The sequence below is a fragment of the Oreochromis aureus genome, linkage group 6 (assembly GCF_013358895.1).
Source record: "Oreochromis aureus strain Israel breed Guangdong linkage group 6, ZZ_aureus, whole genome shotgun sequence".
Lineage (NCBI taxonomy): Eukaryota > Metazoa > Chordata > Actinopteri > Cichliformes > Cichlidae > Oreochromis > Oreochromis aureus.
In genome coordinates this window covers 715,574-735,781 of record NC_052947.1, presented here as the reverse complement: position 1 = coordinate 735,781, position 20,208 = coordinate 715,574, and the positions used below count along the sequence as shown (strand labels likewise).

Genomic DNA, 20,208 nt, shown 5'->3' with positions numbered 1-20,208 from the left:
ACTCATGGTTCAGCACTCTCTCTACAAAACAACAACTGTCAGTGACTCTGCACCACAGCGTAAACACAACATTCAAGATAACAGTTAAAAGTAACGTAACAATTTTGCACTGTCACTATAGCCTTCTTCCCCTGCTATTGGTTAGCCATCACTAGTTGTCCATCTGTATCTGGAAGCAGGAGCAGATCTACTGTGGTGGTGATCTCTGCCACCCCTAGTGCCACCCTAGTTTTGCATATGACAATATTGTTTATTAAAATAAGCTAACATTAAAACTTTGAGCCTAGCTACATTAACATTGAATATAAATTCTAAAACTGAATATGCAGCCCCAATCAAAAGTTTAAGACCAGTTGAAAAATTGCAAAACATCATATTTTGCATGGTTGGATCTTAACAAGATTCCAAGTAGAGCTTCAACATGCAACAAGAAGAAACAAAACCTTTTTTTTTTGAACATGCAATTTATGGAAAACAATGCTTAAACTGAAACGGGCTGTTTTACAGATGATCAAAAGTTTAGGACCACATGCCTTTAAAATGCCAATTCTGTGCAAAAATTTGGATTCTTTGTCATTTTCTGTCAGGTAGTCACACTGTCATTACTTTCTGATGGCAAAGGCAAAAAAACGTTCCCTTTTTGAACGTGGTCGGGTTGTTGAACTGCATAAGCAGGGTCTCTTGCAGCATCGCTGCTGAGGTGGGACACAGTAAGACAGTCATTTGGAATTTCTTAAATGATCCTGAGGGTTATGGAATAAAAAAGTAAAGTGGAAGCACTGAGCTAGAGGATAACATTGGAGAGAGAGACAATTTTCACAAAGATCAGAGATTTATTGGAGTGTTAATCATAGGGTGTTGTATTTTGTTGTTGTTTTAGTTTATGTGCTTAATTTGTTTTATGTGTGTATTGTATATGAGTGTAGACTTGTATATAGTTAAACATGCATGGATAATATAATGTTGAATTCTGAATATTGATTTATAAACAGTGGTATTTGAAATAAGTGGGTAGGAAAAGAAAAAGTAAACGCATCCCAGTGGGAACAGCTCACGCAAGTGGGACTCTAATCAGTTGCCCGAGGAAGTAGCCGATCTACTATGAGCCCCTCTCAAATGACTGAACTCCTCACCCTCTTTCTAAGGGAAAGGCCAGAAAGCTTATTTTTGCCACTTGTATCCACAATCTCATTCTTTCAGGCACTACTAGAGCTCATAACCTCAGATCAGGGAAATGACATAGATCGACCAGTAAATTAATAGCTTCCCCTTTATGCTCAGCTCTCTCTTCACTACGACAGAATGATACAGCATCCACATCCCTGAAGATATTGACAGACTGAGTGGTGCACGATCTTGCACCCTTCTTTCCTCACCCCTGAAAAAGACCCCAAGATATTTAAACTGCTCCACTAGCAACTATTTTAGTGATTTTGTGATATGCAAATAAAATTGAATTGAAATTAATTAAATAAAATAATTATTAATTAATTAGTTAAAGAGCGTTGACCTGTTTTATGTTTTTAGGAGTGAAGCTTTGGATTTGTGGATGATCCTTAAGCCTGTAAGCTCATTTCTCCCATTTGTAGTCAAGATATCATTCTTTCAGTTCATTTTTCAGAGCTTATGACCACAGGTCAAGGTAGATCAATCTGTAAATCGTCAGCTTCCACGCTGAGATCACTCTTCATCATAGCAGATGTGTACAGAATCCACATCACTGGTGTCACCATACTTGTTGTCTCTCAAGCTTCCTCCTAAGGCAGTAACTCGTTCCTGACCCCAAAGTGGGTACTCCACCTTTTCCCAACTGAAGACCATGGCCTCAGATTTTGAGTTGTTAATTTTCATCCCCCCCCCCAAAAAAGCTACAGTGTCCATAAAAAGCTGAGATAAGATCCTGCAACCACCAAACCAAACACCCTTCACCACTCAGCTGCACCTGCACCTTATTATATACATTTATTTTTCCAAATAACTGCACTAACAGTTCTCACCTAGTTTCTTGCTGATGGTCTTGGAGCCCATTCCAGCATGGAACAAGTCTTCAATCATGTCCCTTCAATCAACAGCTCTTTGCTCTTGCCCATGGTGGTGAGGAGGTTGGAACATGTGTGCATTATACACATACCTTGAGATCAAAAGTATCTGTAATTGACTGATTGTAGTCAACCTGTGCGAATTCTGGCTGGGTTGTAGGGGATCAGATTCTTATTTCACTCAATGACATTCAAAACAAACTATACTTTTTATCTAATTTTTTTTTTAATTCTTTTCGTTGATATTGTCTCTCTCAATTAAAATGAAGCTACCATAAAATTTATTGCTATTCATTTTTTGTGAGCAAATTTTAAATTTCTACGGGGGATCAAATAATTATTCCCCTGACTGGACCACCGGCTTGACATACTCATTAAGTAAGAAACTTACGGTAAGGGGAGATTCCAACAGATTTATTTGATAAGGATATGAAAACAATCACATTTAATGAAACAATGTTTTTTTGAATGACAAGAAACAAATCATTTTGGATACATTTTTAACACAGTATTAATACTGTGGTTTTAAGTGTCTGCCCCAGTTGAAATAAAATTTGACTATTCTTGCTTTAGTTTAAGATAATTCTTGTTAGCAGCACTGACATCTATAATTTTAGGTGTTTAAATTGAACTGGTTAACATGAAGAAATAAATACAATCTTCCTACAATACACTGTGAAGCTGAGTAAGTCCACCCTTTAAATCGACATAAAAAAGTCTTAATCAAGACATTTATTTTATTGAAATATACATTTCCATGTTTTTAATTACTTTAAATTACAACTTGAAACAGCAATTTATTTGAACTAACTCAAGAAAAGTGTCAAGCTGTCCAACAAAACTGAATTTTTACGGCAATCGTTTCAAACTTGATATTCTCAAGTGGATGTGGATGGATGTGGATACAGTACAGTCTTTATCAGTGAATGTGAGGCACAGTCGTCTGGAGGCTGATTTCTATCCTTCCATCATTCCAGAGACTTAAATAAAAATCAGTCTGGTCTCCCTTCAACAGTTTTCTTTTTGACTGCAACTTCAGAGCGCACCACGCTCTTCATAGTTCTCTGCATTATCCATGTGGCCAGGTGGATAGTCACAAAGGCACCAGAGACGGCCCACAGCCAGTTCCTTCTGAGCCAGCTCTGAGGTTTCATGCTGACCACTGCAGGGGAAGAAGAAAAACAGTATTTACTCACACTTGGTATATAGAAAAACATGGCAGAAAAACCAAAGAAAAATGACCATTTTCACAGTTACTGGGAGGAAGAGTTTGTTTTTAATCACAGGTAAACAAAATGTGTATGTCTCACTTGCTGTGGCACTGGGAAACTGAACCATCTGAACTGTGAGCCCAAGGAAAAAGTAAGACTGCTGCTGACATGATAAATGCATCTAAAGCCAAGATGAGAAAAAAAAGTCCTGCACATTCCCTCCAAACAACCACTTCGTTCTCACTGTTTTCCAGTTTCGATGATATCATGTGTTTTTACGACAGTCCAGCCATACTACAAGTGCAGTGACCATTAAGCACATTTTTCCTGGGTGATGGGGAGTAGCAATTGCCAGCCTTGTGCATTCCTGTGCAAACGTTAGTCAGACCCTCTCTAGCTCTAAGAGTCAATTTGCAAATATAAGGGATAGGATGGATATAAAATTACTGTTAATTGTGAGAATCGGGCTGCTGTGGGATTATCTTTACTAAAGTACACAACTCCATTGAGGTTAATTAGAAGGAGATGGAGTTATACTCTGGCATATTGTTTACATCTTTTATGGGTTTTGCGTTAGAGGTATTACTTTACAGACCTGTACCTGATATTCAGTATTTTGGGAGATTTGCCTGAAGTTGTTAGTAATCATACATAGAAGCATGTGACTTTTCTCTGTAGTGTTTTGACATGATTGGGTACTGCAGTTAGGTTATTTGGCCACAAGAGGGCTCTGTTAACCACCTGACTGTCCATTTTGCCCAATAGTAAAATATTTTCTGTTGTTTGGGATATATAAATATTTCAACTTTCTTCCTGTTTCAAATGGCACTGCAGGATTTCATTCAACCAGAATATTTAGTTGATTATTTAGGATGTAGTTGATTATTGGTGTAGAATACTGAAGAGTAATAGTTGTTAAATTTGTCATGTAATAATTATTACTCTCCCTTTTTTTTTGTTTTATTAGAACCACACATAGACACCCCCATACCCTTCCTGGGTATGCCAATTGCAGTGTTACTTGCCTGTTCTTATATACTTTATGAATTAAGATTCATAAAGTATATATGGAACGAACTCTGTGCCCTGCTCTCTGACTGTTGCTATCACACCAGCATCCCAGAGATAACTCTCTGACACTCATTCTGTTTCAATTGATTATATATCAGATGTTTCTAAAAATTGACTGCACTCCACCAGTGATAAATTCAGTTGATTGGACATGACTGGGAAAGACACACACTTGTCTATATAAGGTCCCATATGTAACAGTGCACGTTAGAGCACAAACCAAGCCGTGAAGTCCAAGGAATTGTCTGTAGACCTCTGAGACAGGATTGTATCGAGGCACAGATCTGAGGAAAGGTACAGAAACATTTCTGCATCTGTAAAGGTACTTGTATAGGTAGCTTGGCTAAGTACTTGCTCGAGGGAGGTCATTTGTTTTATCAGTATTACTGTAGGATATTGCCGAGTTATTGTAGGTTAGATTTGGTGCCATATAAATACAATTAAATAGAATTTTACATTATCTTGATAGTTTTCATTCTTTTATCTTTAAGTTTTGAAAATATAAAATAGATGGATAAAACTTTACAGTTTGACCATTCAGACAAAAAAATCTATTCCCTGTAAACATTTATTCATTCATTTGGGTGTGACTCTTATCAGCTGTTTGGGCTGAGTTCTACTGGGGGCTGGGATGATGTCTTTGGAAATTTGTGACAGAACTGAGCATGGCAGTCGCACAGCAAACTTAAACTTCCAGGAAACAGGACATTAGAGGACTACCAATAAAATTACGTCTGTGAATAGACTCCGCAGTCTATTCACACCTACAGGCCAGCTGCCACTCTTTTAATGATGAGGATGTACACATCCTGGACAAGGAGGAACGCTGGTTTGGAGTCAAGGAGGTCATTTACGAAAACGGGAAAGACGATTTCTGAATCGAGGAGGGCGCAACGGCGCAGCGGTGCTGCAAATGCTTGCGTTTGATGCATTGCTTTGATTGTTTTGCCACCAGTACCCGGCATGCAATGCGCGAAAGTCACATGGTCTGTCAATCTCTATAGGAACAAGCAAGACCCCGCAGGCTGTACAGAGATGCTAATGAGAAAATCCAGCATTAAGCAGCAACGTGCAAGATGCTAGCAGTCCGAAAGACATTCTGATGTTGTTGCTGTAGATCCTCGTGGTGTGGATGAATGAATCAATGTCTTTTTAAGCATTTAGCTTCATTTCATCCATGTACAGGAGGTGGGTGATGATTGCCCCATTCTGTAGTTAGTCTCCAAAACCAGTGGGGAAGGAGGAGCTCCTTGGTAGACCCTGCACTTCATGGTAACTTGCTATTGGTGCTATTGGTTCGAAGTTGGCCTCTAGAAGCTACTAAATGTTTTGCTGTCTCTCTAAATGCTGGGTATCAAAGATTCCACAGGTCCCACACTGTCTTCGTGTAACCCCTTCCACTGGGGTTAATTGTGCAGGCACATGCCAACAGTGCTTTGTTTTCATTTCTTCCCTACTTATGCCTTCCTGTTCCAGTAACCCACTTCTCATGTGTGTGTCATGGTTCCTCAACACCTGACGTGGACCTTGTCCACGTCATGTCTGAGCTGGTTTGGCTTCAGTTATCTCTCTCTTTCTCATATCCAAGGTAGATTGGATAGCATAGGGGGTCTAGCCAAGGGACCCTTACTGGATACAGACACCGGAGAAAACACCAAGAAAGGTCAAGTGTGCAGTAGAGTATTAAACTTTATGTGTAGGGACTTCAGGTTGAACACCCAAGCTGAGGATGTCAAAGAGCTACCGAATGAGGCAGGGCAGTGTGAACACTGGGTGGTAGAGAGGCTGCAGACAGATGTGGCCAAGATGATAAACTTAAAATTTTCTACTTTTCCAGTAACTTATAAAAATCAGTTTATTTTGTTGTAGCCATCTGGGTAAACAGTTTTATAATTTAGGCAATCTTTATTTTCACCTTGCTAACACAACACATTAGTTAGTTAATTTTTTTAATTTTTCCATTACGCTCTTCTTCTACAATAATTAAAATTATTCAGATATTGTTTTCTATATTGTGTTCAAAAATATATCTTAACTTCACTAACTTAACTCATAAAAACCCTCCAAAATTAAACCTATAATTGGGGAAACTAGTTGAAATTTAACAAGTTAACTTTTTCGAGATATGACTTCTTTGCCGTTATTTCTGTTGTTGCAGGATGGGATCATAATCTTCCCTGTGGTATCAAATATCAGTTATTTTCCTTGGTATTGGTATTGAGTTAATTCGTAGAGTTGTTTGTTTTTTTAAATTGGAGCACCAACCTGTGAAAAATCTGAAAATACAACTAAAGCTAGATGAAACTGTTCTGAGTTTTACAAACCCTTTGTGTGCTCAGTTATACAAACTCTCAAGGGCAGTAAAACTGAGCACACTTTCTGCAGGTGTTTTTAACAGTTTCATACCTCAGTGCGGGTTACTTGCTCTTGTGAGCAACAGCTGGAGGAGGAGAAGGAAGAGCAGATGCAGGAGGGGAAACGTAGGTAACAATGCCAGGTTCAGGAATATACTCGTCTCCGTCTTTGCGTAGCAGTGGGTTTCCCTTCAGATTGTACCAGCCCCAGTGGATCAGCCCCAGACTTGTGCCCATCACAATCAACACTTTGTAGTTACTCCACAAATCCCGCAGACCCATAACTAAGATGCTAAAAAAAAAAATCCCAAAGATGATCACTGCATTCATATAGACAGTTAATATGATTCTTACTTCAAGTATACTGTAGTAACTAGTCAAAAAATAAATACTGAAATGGAAGTGGAATTAAAGTACAAGGCAGCATTAAAGGGAAAGTACACTTATAAGCAATAGTTGAGTGACAGTCATTTTCCATCACTGGTCATTCAAAGGTCAAGTGTGCCAAAAAGAAACAAATATCAATTTGATCAAAGGACTATACTCTGAGTCTATTTTTGCTGGACGATCCTGACAAGTCCAGTAAAAAGCAAAGTAAAGCAAGTAAACAAAACTACTGCCTATGTATAGAATTATAGGAGCACTGACATTCAATCGATTTCTCATTTAGAACGACACACGTACAAGCATGCAAAGGATATTGTATGCTGCATATGCACAGAATATTGTAAATTATTACTCAGTGAGACATCAAGAATGTTACAACACAATAAGGAACTGATTCATATCTATTAAAGTACCGTTTTAATACATTTGGTATCTGTTTTTTTTAACCTGCTCACAGTTTAGTTTAAGAAGCCAAAAAAAAGCTATCGCCTGCTCAACCCCATTGATTATCTGTATTGAAATTGCTCAAGAGAAATTAAACTTAACCAAAATTAAAATGACCAACACAAACTAACCTGTGGTGACATAAGAGAAGCCCTCACCTTCAGAATCCATCTGTGTTTTCTGCGCTGAGGATCACGTGGTAACCGGGATGAGGGAGACTAAACAGGTGCCTGAACTTAATTTACGTTAATTATAAGCATAATTGCTCAAACCGTTAGTGCTAAATACTAACACACTTATTGTTATTAATTATTATGTTTTCTCATGGAACCCAAATTGAAATAAACACCTTTAAATGTGCCGCTGATGTTTTAAGAAGTTATTTTTTACTCAGGCAACACATTAGAAGCCTGAAATTAATCATGTGACTGTGTAACCATCGGCTATTGGTTGAGTTTTGCATTACTAGTTAAAAGGTGCAGCTAGGTTTTGATATATGACTGCATCTATAAAACATCGTCATTTCGTAATTATCCTTGTGTATATACAAGAATGTATCGCCTGTACCACGTTTGATGCACTACAGTAGTGGTGGCTAGATGACGTGTTGTAAGACTTTTGGTGTATCGCTGAATAGCGACATCTCCTGGATTTAAAAAAAATCAGTGCAGGCAACCTGGATAAAGGGTGTGGTGAGAGACTGAGCTAGGTTCATTTATTTCTGCCAAATGAGGGATGAATGTTCCTGTTTAACAAGCTGATGGTAAGGCGCTGAATGAAAGAAATATTTATATATTGCAATTAATTTGATTATAACAAAATAATATGATTAAATAATACATGTTTAGTCACAGCTGGATTTCGCCCCATCATATTTGAAGCACGTATAATCATCAACACAGTTTTCTTTTTGTTTTTTTCATAGGAAGTCATCAGGTGCTACAACTACATTATTTGGAGCTGGGAAGACCATCGTCTGCCTGATAAGGAAAGCACACTAGCATCAGGGCTACCATGACATGTTGTGCCATTTTTACAAGAAAGCAGTTAATTAGTGACTAATGTTTCATTTAGTATTTTCCTACTTATTTTGTATTTGTTGTATTTTATTTGTATTTTTTGTATTTTTCTTCTGCTATCTGTGCCTGAGCTGAGGTAATGCACAAATTTCCCCCCCCCCCCATGGGATCAATAAAGTCTTTTCTTATCTTATGTCACTTGGGTTTTGTATGTCTGTTTCACACTTTATTGCACACACAGTTAGATTGTAGGACCTGGTTATCTTATCTCAGGAGGTGGGGGGATCATTCAGCTTCAACTTTATTGCAGACACAGTGGGGACATAGAATAGAATAGAATAGAATAGAATAGCTTTTTATTGTCACTGTTACAAGAACAGTGAAAGGCAGTTTGGCATCTCTCCATGTGTGTGGAGTACACAATAGCGTAAGTATTTGCACAATAACAGACAAATTTACATTTACACAAGAAAGATATGTACAAGTTATACATACACCTGCAAACATACATGCACATACATACATATATGTATATATACATATATGCATCCATACATACATACACACACATATTTCCACATACACGCTTACATCTATATACATACACATACATGCCATCTAACTAGCAGGTGCATTGAGAGGTGCAGTGTGATCAGTGATATTGCACATTGAGTGTGTGTGTGTGTGTGTGTGTGGGGGGGGTGATATTGCACATTGAGTGGGGGGAGTGCTGTTGGAACTATACTAAGGTTATAATAAATACAGTTTAAAGAGGTAAGGGTGTTGGTTGCATTGAAGTATAAACAGAAATACGATTTATAAATAAGGTGTAATGTCCATGAGTATTGGCAGTGCAGTTATCCTCCAATCAGGGTGGAGGTAGGGCATGTTTGACAGCCTGTGGGTAAAAACTTCTGTTGAGTCTGTTTGTCTTCGACCTGATGGACCTATAGCGTTTACCAGAGGAAGGGGGAAAAAGTGAGTGTCCAGGGTGCGAGGGGTCTTTGATGATGATGCTGGCTTTCTGCTGAAGTCTGCCAGTATAGATGTCTCTGAGGGGTTAGTGAAGTGCCGATTGCCCGCTCTGCTGCCCTCACCACCCACTGCAGTTTCCTCTTGTCCTCCAGCGGTGCAGCAGTTGAACCAGAGTGTGCAGCAGTAAGTCAGAAGGCTCTCAATGGTGGAGCGGTAGAAGTTTACTAGCAGTCTTTGGGGTAATTGGGCCTGGCGTAGTTTCCTGAGGAAGTACAGCCTTTGTTGTGCTTTCCCTACCTGGTGGGAGATGTTTGTGGACCAGGTAAGGTCGGCCGAGATGTGGACTCCGAGGAACTTAAAGCTTTCTACCCTTTCTACCTCCTCCCCATCAATGTAGAGGGTAGAGTGCTCAGATCACTTTGTTCTTCTGAAGTCGATTACCATCTCCTTGGTCTTGGCTGTGTTCAGATGCAGGTTGTTGTCGTCACACCATTGCTTCAGATGCTGAACCTCCTCTCTGTAGGCTGAATCATCGTTGTTGTCGATCAGTCCTATGACAGTGGTGTCATCAGCAAATTTTATAATGGTGTTACTGGTGTGGATTGGTGAACAGTCATGGGTGAAAAGTGAGTATAAGAGGGGACTGAGGACACACCCCTGTGGGACACCCACATTCAGAATGAGGGTGGAGGAGGTGTGCTCTCCCATTCTGACATTCTGGGGTCTGTTGCTCAGGAAGTCCAGTATCCAGCTGCACAGTGAGCTGCTGAGTCCTAAGTTGCTTAGTTTATTAACCAGTTTGTGGGGTTGAACTGTATTGAAGGCAGAGCTGAAGTCCACAAACAGCATTCTCACATAGGTGTTACTACAGTCCAGGTGTGTGAGGGCTGTGTGAAGAGCTGTTATTATGGCATCCTCTGTCGACCTGTTTGCCCTGTATGCAAACTGGTATGGATCGAGGTTTGCAGGGATGGCAGCTTTAATGTGTGACATGATGAGCTGTTCGAAACATTTGGCAATTATGGGTGTTAAAGCAACTGGACGATAGTCATTCAAGCAGCTCACTGTGTTCTTCTTGGGCGCTGGAACGATGGTGGCTGACTTAAGGCAGGATGGTACTACAGACTGTAGCAGTGAGAGGTTGAAGATGGTGGTGAAAACCTCTGCTAGTTGGTCTGCACATGCTTTAAGCACTCTACCGGCTACACCGTCAGGACCAGGTGCTTTCCTCACGTTGACTCTGCGCAGTGTGGCTCTGACCTGGTGCTGCTCCAGCTGGATGGGAGCGTCGTCCCTCTCTGTAATGGCAGGATGGGTGATGGTGTCCCTGTTTTCTTGGTCAAAGTGGGCGAAGAAATGGTTTAGGGTGTCAGGTAAGGTGATGTCTGGGGAGTTGGTTTGTGTGCAACTGTCTTTGTAGCCAGTGAGTGTCTTGATCCCCTGCCACATGTTTCTGGAGTTCTTTGTGTTAAAGTGTTCCTTGATGCGTTGTTTGTATTTGCGCTTGGCTTCTTTTATGCCTTTAACCAGAGATTGGCGTGCCTCTTTGTAGACTTGTTGGTCTCCTGGTTTGAAGGCGTTGTCACGTGCTCTTAGTAGGGCTTTGTTGTTGTTATGCTCTCAGTACAGAAGCTGATGTATGAGAGTATGGCAGATGTGTGGCCCTCCAAGTCTGATCCTTCTGCAAATACACTCCAATTCGTGTTATCAAAACAGTCTTGTAGGGCCGTGGTGGCTTCCGTGGTCCACACTCTTACTGTTTTTTCAGATGGTTTTTGTCTTTGAATTAGAGGTTTATAAGCAGGGATCAGGGACAAAGAGAGATGATCAGAGAGTCCGAGATGAGGCAGGGTGGCCTTGTAAGCATCTGGGATGCTGGTGTAGACCTGGTCTAGTGTGTTGTTTTCCCTTGTCGGAAAGCTCACGTTTTTAAAGAATCCAGGCAGGACAGACTTCAGGTTTGCGTGGTTAAAATCTCCTGCCACGATCACAGCGCAGTCCGGGTGCGTTGTTAGCTGTTTATTAATGGAGCACTAGAGTAGCTCCATGGCTGACTTAGCATTAGCTTGCGGCGGCACATAAACTGCTATTATTGTGATCGCTGTGAGCTCTCTTGGCAGGTAGAAGGGTCTACACTGAACCATCATGTATTCTATGTCTGGGCAGCAGTGGACGACTTTAACTGTGTTGTTGGTGCACCAGTTATTGTTTACAAACACTAGCAGACCTCCTCCGTGTTTCTTACCGGACTCTTTGTTCCTGTCCGCTCTGAACGTAGCGTGGCCCGCTAGCTCAATCGCAGTGTCTGGGGTAAAAGAGTCCAGCCAAGTCTCTGTGATGATCATAACACAGTAATCCAGACAGCGTGAGGTGATCCGCAGTCATAGCTCATCCATCTTGTTATTTAGTGACCGTGAGTTGGTGAGGAAGAGACTCGGAATAGCCGGTCCGTGTGGGTTAGCACGTAGCCTAGCCTTCAGCCCCGCTCTCTTCCCTCTCTTCTGTTTCCTGTGCCTCCGTCGCCTACGCCACTTCAGCGGTGGTATGGCGAAATTAGAGTCGGCGACCCTCCGGATCTCAGGGGGAATTGAGTCCCAGTCATTGTCAGCGAAGGTGTGCAGGTTTTTGTGGTTTAGAACCGCAAGCAGTTCAGTTTTACTGTACTGCATATGTGCTCCTGCATATCGGAGTAAAAGTGAAACATAGTGGATTCCCTTAAGGTGGTGTTGGAGAGGCAGATGTTGTCCAAGATAAAGACAGTGTTGTATAACACCTCCCACCCACTCCATGACATTTTGGCTGCCACAGTTCAGTGAGAGACTGAGATTATCAAAAAGCACTACTGAACGACTTCCGCTTCCGGCCACATGGAGTGAAGCAGTGGTTGCGTCCAGCTCCGCTTATTAATTTTAAATATTACATTTCCCAGACCACTTTACTCTTGACTAGCTGAAGCCACGCCAAAATGGATACTAAGAAGAGCAAAAAATACACACAAAAAACCATAGACATCGACTCGTCCACTTCGAGCGGAGAACGAGGCGAAGCAACCAAAGCTAAAGCTAATGCTAGCGTGGAGACGGGGGAGGAAGCGCCTATATCTGTGGGGACGCTGCGTGCAGAAATAAGTGCAGGACTGAAACCGTATGAAGACAATTTGGACAGCATTAAAATCCAGCTCGCTGCTATGCACAAAGGAATCAGCAGTGACATATCTGCGCTGCGAGAAGAAGCTAAAGCAGACATTGAAGCCACCCGAGACGAACTTATGGGAAAGGTCGAACAGCTATTCACTATGCAAGCAGAGGCGGCAAGCACGCAGAAAAAGATGGAGAAGTCTCTGAGTGATGCGACTGACAGGCTGACAACACTGGAAAAGTCTTACGGTGCGTTCACACCGAACGCGATAGAGGCAGCCAGAGCGTCAGGTTTACATGTAAAGTCAATGGAAAGAGCGCGATGACACGCGATTGTGCGTCCGGCGAAAATTCGGAAGCAGATTTGCATCGCGAAAACGCGAAAACGCGTGAAATGCGCGTCAGTGTACCGCGTCTGGCGCGTTTGACTCGCGAAAAAAACCACGTGCGTGAGTTTTTGTGTTGCATTTTGTGCATACGCGTGTTTCGCCTCTACCGCTCGAGTTGGAAAATCTGAACTCCGGCGTCAATTCGCGCCGCGACAACCAATCAGGAGCCTGGTGACGTGGCTCTGACCTAGGTACTGACGCGTACTGTCCCGCTATTTTCCCACTGATGTACAAATACCTTTCCGCTAACAAGATAATGTGTTTATTCAGAGGACATCTGCAGGAGAAAGTGGAAGAGCCTCAGGGACACATATAATAAGGAGAAGAGGACAGAGAAGGAGAAGAGGAGTGGGTCTGCAGCAGGATTGGGGAAGAGATGGAAGTTCTTCGCGGTCATGGGGTTTCTGGACCCCTTCCTCACCCCGCGGGAGACTAGCGGCAATATGGTGCGGACCGTGGAGAACTTCCCCCCCGAGGACCAGGGACAGCCCGGAGAGGCAGCAGGGGAGTGTCAGTCAGAAGGACAAGGTTTACAGTGAATTAATGTAGGCAGTTAATTTATGCGTGTTGTCATATTTTGTTTATTAATAAAACAGTATACAGTGGTCCCGCTGTTCACCCGTCACATTTCGCTGATTTTTGTTATTGCACCGTACAGCTTTCAACAATGCGCATTGCATTCTGCAGCCTGATTGACAAATCTCCTCCGTGTCGTGTCTCCTGCGCTTGCCAAACTTATCATGTTTGGTTTTGATAACCATCACATCCAATAGAAAAAACAGCACAAAAACACTCATAACTATGACCCTCATTCGGAGATACACACCTGCACCGCGAGGGAAAAAGGCGCACGAAAGTGGCGTGCAGACGGAGAAAAAGCACAGCATAATAAAACTTCCTCCCACATTCCTCCCACATTTCCGGTTCACGCGCGTCAAAATATGCAATTTTTTTTTTTTTTTTTTTGTCTGTCCCATTTGGTTCTTTAGCCGTCAGAATTGTTGTCTGAAGACCAACAAGGATACCAAATGGATTTATTTTGCCAAATGGATCATCATGGCATTGCCGTATTGGTCCATTTGATCAAACTTTGGTGTTATTATTTATTTTATTTTCAGTTGTTACAGATGGGACAGACATGACTGGGGGATAGGAAAGGGAGAAAGAAAGAGAGGAAGGAAAAGAAAAACAGAAGGAAAAGGGACAGTGAGAAAGGGCACTTACAAAGAGAAAGAGAAAAAAAAATCTCCTGGATCACCTGTTGAGAGAAAAAGAAGAGAAGACAAGCAAAAAAACCAAACAAAGACAAAGCAACATACTAAACACAACACCATCACGTTAATCTAGCTAAGTGTGAACAGCAGTAAATACTAAATATTGAAAGTTGTTGTGCAGCACGCAGGACAGACAGCGCACAATGTGCTTTGAAGTAGCAGCTAAGAAAGGTGTAGTTTATGTCTCACGAACAGTGAACACCCGTGTGCACACTGTGTGTGGATCAACGCGCTTGTATACAAAAGGTTTCCCCATGTAACAGTCTGCTAGAGGGTGTGGAGGCCCATAGCCCCGTCCCCCAGGGCATGAAGCAGGCATGGAGGAGATCCAGGCTCCAGACATCCAGAGGCCCCAGAGTGCGAGAGCCCAAGGAGTACCACCGGAGGAGCATCCGTGCCACCCTCCTGGGAAGGGCTGAGGAGATCCCCAGACGAGGGGTCACCCAGTAGCCACGGAGCAGAAGCCAGAGGGGCTGCACTGGCGTGCCCGCCGGCTCTGCCGGCAGCCAGCTGTGCCAGAGTGAACCGAGTTGCAGGCCCGAGGCCGGAGGCCCGAGGGCCCCTGCCCCGGAAGAGGCCTGACCGAGCGATAGGCACCAGGCCCCGCCAAGTAGCCACCGGGAGTGAGCTGGTGCATACCTGAGCGCCCAGCCCGGACACCAAGAACCACCAATGCACCAACCCCTGAGGGCATCAGTTACCAGCAGGGGAGTGTGGTGAGGGGAGATAGGCCTCCACACTTGGAGGGCCTGGGAGTACCCAGGGAGGTGGAGTCTAAGACCCGACCTGACATACAGACACAGACAAACAGGCACACACAGACATAAACATGCTTTCCCACCCTCATGCACACATATGCAAACACTCAGCACTCACCCAACGTAAGGATAGACATACATAGACATGTACACACAATCATACTCCCCAAACATACTCTATGCCCCGGGTCCAGGTACCCTCGCCCCAGAGGGGAAACGGCACCAGACCCAAGAGATGTGACCCTTTCCCCGGGGTGGAGGCAAGCAGACCGCCCCAGGCTCTGCAGCAGCAGGGAGGCCAATCAGACAGCCAACACCTCCTCCCAGCCCCCCGCCCCAATGGCTAGTAGAGAACGGGGGTGTGTGAAGACCCCATACCTCCCTCCTCCCGCTCATGTGTAGTGTTGCTGCGTGTTGTTCTAAAGTGCATTTAAAACAAGGGAGGGCATGGTGCTGCTGCCAGAGAGCAGCAGGTGTTAGCACGGCCCCTCCCGAGAACCCTCAATGTCTACATGGATTTAAAATTGAGAGGTGGGCACCGGTGCCAGAGGTAGGGTTGAATACCCAAACCGTCCTCTGGACGCCGTTAACGTGGTCACCCTCAAGGCCCTATATATATATATATATATGTGTGTGTGTTATGAGAGTGTGAATAATGTGGATGTCTAAGTTGTGAAATAAAATTGAGGCACAGGTGGCCAGAAGGGGACAGAGGGGGGGGAATGCCTCCCCTGCACCCTGGTGACACACCCGCACCCCAAGGCCCTACCTGTGTGGGTGGGTGTGGTGGAGCGGGAAGAGGGAGGCAGCCGGGATGGGAGGAAAAGAAGGAGGGGCAAGATGCCTCCTTAGGGCCAGCTCCCCGCTGACCCCAGTAGGCACCCACGTCCTCTAGTACCCACCAAGGCAAGGGAGCCCAGGCCCATCCAGACCGGGGCCTATGGCAGCAGCGCCGCTAAGCCCCACAGGACCTGGGGAAGCCCACCCCACCCCACCGCAGAGGAAACTATACCCACCCCAACATTCAATCATCTCCAGACTACACAAGACAGCAGACACCCAGGTTAGGTTTATTCTCCACCTCTCCTGTGTCTCTCCCCCACCTGCAGAGTGGACTTCTGCAAGGATGAAACAACCTCCCTGCCATTTGAAGAGCCCCCCAGTTAGGCCGATGCACCAGAGGCCCCCTGCGCCAGGGCTGAGCCCCCGTGCACCCACCCGCCCACAACCTCGGCGACACACCGACGAGGACCGAAGCCCCCAAGGCCCAGCCAGAGCCCCATCACGGAGACGAAGCACCCCTGAACCCCAAGCCCCCCCGCCTGCCCCGGATCCACTCAGGGGCAGCCAGGCCACCAGGCCAGTAACCTACGTCCGCCAGTACAGACCATCCCCCAGCCCCGCTGCACGCAGCCACGAAAATATGCAATTTTGACGCGCGATGGATTTTTCTTGGACACGCGTTGAGGTGCGAATGTGCACGCGTCAAATTAGGGGCGTTTGGGGCGTTTTCGCTCGCGTCTATCACCGAACGCGATAGAGGCGGCAAGAACGTCAGGTTTACATGTAAAGTCAATGGAAAAGCGCGATGACACGCGATTGCGCGTCCGGCGAAAATTCGGAAGCAGATTTGCGTCGCGAAAACGCCAAAACTCGTGAAATGCGCGTCAGTGTAGCGCGTCTGGCGCGTTTGACTCGCGAAAAAAAATCACGCGCGTCAGTTTTTATGTTGCATTTTGTGCATACGCGTGTTTCGCCTCTACCGCTCGAGTTGGAAAAATTTGAACTCCAGCGTCAAATCGCGCCGCGTCAACCAATCAGGAGCCTGGTGACGTGGCTGTAACCAGGTCAAAGGGGCAGATCAAACCAAAGCCCATGGCCGTTTATCAATGCCCAAGTACGCGAGTACGTACTTGCGTGCTCGGTGAGTACGTACTCGCCGAGAACGCACGGGAGTACGTACCCGCCGAGAACGCGAGCACGGACTCGTGGGCCGCTTCTCAATTTCTCAAGCACGCGAGCACGGGACTCGTGATTTGTACAGTCGGAACACCAGCGTGCGTGATGATGTCACAGGTCCGGAGTTTTACTGCCGTCCCCTCCTAATTTAACTGTGATTAACATGTTATGAAGCTTAACTTTAATCACAGCCAAAGCGGTTTACTCAGGAACAAATACAACACTGAAATGAACCAAACATTAACATTTAGAAGTGATCTACGTGACTTATATATCATTTTTAACCTCAGTAGTGAAACCTCTATTAATAAAAATAGTGTACATGTACATACGTGTACATACCTTAATAAAAACAAGCAGGTGAGATGTTAGAACGCTTTTATTTCTATTTTAGTGGACACTCAATACTATAGACAGCTGCTGGGGTTTCTTTAACCTGAGTAGTGAGAAGACCGCGAGCGGGGGGCGATGTGCCGGGAGTCTGCTGTTGAGTTTTGGACGAAATGCATTCTGGGATATATAGCTGTCCCAAGTCTACACCGATGCATGCTCGATAAAATGGGCGGATCGAGAACACATCCGGGACTTTTTCGCGTCTCGGCGTGATGCGTGCCGAATTGGAACAGTACTTGGTCTCCGACTGATGACGTATCACGAGTACACGAGAACGCAAGTACGCACAAGTACGCATATTGATAAACGCCCCTTCATTCTTCAATGGAGGGAAGGCTAATCAACGCCGTAGCAAACAACCCCGAGCTGTACGACACCAGCTGCTTTCTGTACCGAGACAGGAATATAAAGGACCGAGCTTGGAGGAAGATATGTGAAGAGATCGGGCAACCTGGTAAGTTCATTCATTTCTCTTTTACATTTTTCACTGACCGAGGAAGCCGCACAAAAGCTAGCAAGCCACCGCTATTTTCCCACTGATGTACAAATACCGTTCTGCTTTTATGCATGTTGTCATATAGGAATATATTTTGTTTATTAATAAACGGCACACAGTGGTCCCGCTCATCCGTCACTGCCTCGCTTTTTTTGATTTTTTTTTTTTTTTTTTTTTTGCAGTACAGCATTGCATTCTGCAGCCTGATTGACAAATCTCCTCCGTGTCGTGTCTCCTGCGCTTGTCAAATTTATCATGTTTTGTTTTTATAACCATCACGTCCAATAGATAAAACAGCACAAAAACACCCATAACTATGACCCTCATTCGGAAATAGACACCTGCACCGCGAGGGAAAAAGGCGCACGAAAGTGGCGTGCAGATGAAGACAAAACACGGCATAATAAAACTTCCTCCCACATTCCTCCCACATTTCCGGTTCACGCGCGTTTTGCAATCTACAAAGGTTTGCACTTTGACAATCAACTTGTGAGAACTGTGACTAATGTTCATGTGTGTGGGGAAAAAAAGTGTATAGAGTGCGTGGCGAGGGGCTAGTTATTCTGACAACCCCTGCTGCAATAAATGAGGGACCACTGTATATACTTTCGCTATGATTATTGTATTCAACCTGTTAACATTTAATATTGTCTTTACAGAACCAACTGATTCTGCAGCAGAGCATCCCCTGTTGCTTCTCCTTGCTCCCCAGTCCCTGAGCTCCTGCTGCTGCACCCACAGGTATGCAATTGTAGCATCAGATGTACAGCAGCACTGATAGCTTTTTACTCGGTGGGATTCCCTTGTGATCACCTTTACTAAATATCTACAACTAATCTGATTATATCCTGGGGTTTTTTTTGTTGTTTTTGTTTTTCAATGTTGAAATTAAAATCTAGTAGCAGCCTTCTCATTTCTTTGTGTTTTGTGCTGTTTTACAGGCCCAGAGAGGAGGACAGCTCCGAGGCAGATGAGGGACTGGTCCCAGGACGGTCCATCGGCAGTGGAGCTGGCCATCCTGGTGTCCTTGAAGAGGCCACGCCAGTCTCCAATGGAGCATTTCCTCCTCAGCCTTGTTCCTGCTCTAGAGAGCAGCTGGGTCCTTTTTATTCCTGTCTCTCTGTAAATACTTATATTTTATATATTTATGTTTAATATTTTTCTGTTTGAGAATTTTAATATTTCAAATAAATTTTTATAATGACTAATGTCTCTGTTCTACTACACAGCAAATGTTGGCACACGACTTGACACATGTAGAATTTATTTCATATTATACTAATGACAGAATATACTAATACAGTGGGATGCAAAAGTTTGGGCAACCTTGTTAATAGCCATTATTTTCCTGTATAAATCGTTGGTTGTTACAATAAAAATGTCAGTCAAATATATCATACAGGAGACACACAGTGATATTTGAGAAGTGAAAAGAAGTTTACTGGATTTACAAAAAGTGTGCAATAATTGTTTAAACAAAATCAAGCAGGTGCATAAATTTGGGCACCACAAAAAAAGAAATGGAATAAATATTTCGTGTATATCAATGTGTGTGTCTCCTACGTGATATATGGGGCGCCTTTGTCTGGACGTGTTTCCCATCCAGAGCTCCACAGCAGAGAGGAAAGTTCCAGCACTCCTGGAATCCCTCTGTGATGGACCGCCAGTCTCCAGGTGAAGGCACAGCCATGAAGTCGTCCACTAGACAGTCCCAGATGGCCGTCGCTACCTGGGTAGTGATGGTAAATTTGATTCTTTTTACTGAATCGAGTTTTAATGAGTCACTCACCAAAGTGAATTGGGTTTTTTGAGTCATTTGAGTCACTGAGTCAGTTGACCAGAGAGTGCAAAAAATGTACATTTTCACTCAAACTTAATTTGTTTCTCTTTTAATGTAAATCCTACTGCTAAGATGAGTGATTCTTAAAGAAAACAACTATTTTATATAGCAAAAAAGCAAAAAGAATTTCTAAAGGAACATTTCTTTTGTTTATTTTTATTTTATTAGTATTTTCCTTACATGTGTCAAATATATATTTTCTCATCTAAATGTCCACTGAGCTGTGAGCCAGGGGCGGTAGTGCGCCTAACATTGGTTGCCAACGAAGAAGAAGAAGTAGCTGCGAGCCAGGAGGGAGGGGTGAGTGAGTGAGTGAGTGAGTGATTCGTTCGCTCTATGATTCAGCACAGGAGGGAGGGGTTAGCGAGTCATGAGTGATTCGCTCGCTCTATGATTCAGCACAGGAGGGAGGGGGTGAGCGAGTCATGAGTGATTCGCGCGCTCTATGATTCAGCACAGGAG

The 20,208-nt window shown here is 43.8% G+C and overlaps 1 long non-coding RNA gene across 1 annotated transcript; it reads right to left on the bottom strand.

The window, feature by feature from the left end:
- Nucleotides 1-2,431: 2,431 nt before the first annotated feature.
- Nucleotides 2,432-7,687, bottom strand: LOC116329649. The gene is made up of 2 exons (XR_004200182.2): nucleotides 7,638-7,687; nucleotides 2,432-3,201 (listed from the first exon to the last, which is right to left on the bottom strand). It is a non-coding gene; the product is annotated as an uncharacterized LOC116329649 (long non-coding RNA).
- Nucleotides 7,688-20,208: the final 12,521 nt, after the last annotated feature.